The sequence below is a fragment of the Macaca mulatta genome, chromosome 14 (assembly GCF_049350105.2).
Source record: "Macaca mulatta isolate MMU2019108-1 chromosome 14, T2T-MMU8v2.0, whole genome shotgun sequence".
NCBI lineage: Eukaryota > Metazoa > Chordata > Mammalia > Primates > Cercopithecidae > Macaca > Macaca mulatta.
This window is the reverse complement of record NC_133419.1, coordinates 5,646,342-5,648,159: the sequence shown is the minus strand read 5'-3', so window position 1 is coordinate 5,648,159 and position 1,818 is coordinate 5,646,342.

The window sequence follows — 1,818 nt, the reverse complement described above, 5'->3', positions numbered from 1 at the left end:
GTCCAGGGAGGTGCAGGAATCCTCCTGGGGCTTTGCGGGGGGATGGAGGGGAAGAAAGCTTGTTCCCTAGCAAGACTGCAAAGACTTGCACCTGAGAAGGGCCAGAGGTTGGGGGAGGCCCAGTTCCCGGGGTTCACCTCGGTCCCTCCCACCTTAGGATCCATCAGGGCAGATGCCTCCTCCTAGAGTTGGACCCAGCCTGTTCCTGACCTCCAGGCCCTACTACTGGGTGAGGCTGTCCACCCGCTCACCGGCCCAGGCTCTGAGCTGTTGCAGCTGCACCCAGGCAGGGAGGCCCCTTCCTTCTAGGTCAGCAGCTCCCCACGAGGGCTCAGGGCTGGAGTCCTGGGGTGGGGACTCCTAAAGAAGAGGTGAATTCCCAGGAACTGGGATGCTCTGGGCCCTGAGGAGGAGCCAGGACCCCAGATGGCCCCCCAGCCGCCTTCGGGACAGGGACGTGCTGCTGCCCACTTGTGTAGCTAGGATGCCTGAGCTGGTGGGAGCTTTCGCCACTGGACGAGGACCCAGCCCTGCCTTCTGGTGTGTCTGCTCAGGGTCCCACCTGGCTTCTCTGAGTCCCTGGAAATGACCTGTTGGATGTGGTGGTCTCCAGCTCCACTCTTCTGGCATCCTCTGAGCAGTGCTGGGGAGGGCAGGACTTGGAGGATGGCAGGGCTCTTTCCGGGCACTGGGAAGGAGCAGGTGGGGACATGCGACCTTCATCACCTAGAGGTCCTGGAACCACTACAACTGGGCCACACGAGATCCCCTCTTTTCATAGAATGGTGGCGTTGCTGAGAGGACCTGGCCAGGATTGTTAGAAAGGGGAGCATGGAGGAGCAGTGGACAGGAGGGCAGTGGAGGTCAGGCTGGCTGGGCAGTGAACCTTCAGGGCCATAGACTTGGGGAGTCAGCCCACCGAGGGCTGGACCACTTCACCAGGGGCAGGCCGAGCAGGCTCCAGGGTCTGCAATCAAAGGCCAGGTTCCAGGCGGTTGGGTGGCTGAGCCTGGCGGTACTGCCCATGCCTCTACCCATTCCCACCTGGAGCTCGGAGTTCGGAGTGCTGCCTGCCTGCCCACTCCCGGCTCTGCTCTGCTCTGCCCTGCAGAGCCCAGCTCTGTCAGCCACGTCTCCTGACTGGGGGCGCCAATACCTCTGCCATGATCTCTCTCCATGGGACCATGGGGTGAGCAGGCTTGCCTTAAGGCTTGTCTCAAAGGAGCCAAGGTCCTAGGCTGCACACCAGGAACCCAGGATGGGGCCCTTCTGGGGGCTGACCAGAGGCAAAAGGGCCAGACAGGTAACCTTCTAGCCTGGCCCTGGTTGGGCTGTCATCTGGGAGGGTGCCCAGCCTATCGCTGGGCTGTAGAGAGGTGTCTGGGCACTGGGAGGCTGGCTCAGGGATCCCAGGACGGACAGGGGCATCCCGAACAGGGACAACAGGAGGAGAGGCAGCAACCCACTCCATGGAACCTCCGGTAGACACAGGCAGGGCCTGGTGTGGAGGAGGTGAGAGCGGAGGCTCCCAGACGCCATGGGGGCCTCTGAGCTGAGAAGAGGCAGTGGGATACGCTGGCAGAGGACAGCCTGGCTGACCACAGCTCCCTCTGGCAGGGAGTGGACAAGCCACAGGAGCGGGAACATGGGCGTGTGCAGCCCCAGCCCCAGGAGGAGGCCTGAGAGCAGAGGAAAAGAGCACAGTGTGCGGGAGAGCTGGCAGGGGGTGCCGCCTGTCCCGGGACTCTGTGCCCTTCCTTGGGCGTCCTCACTGTGGGAAACGGAGACCCGGGGTATGACCATGGGCATGAAGCCTTC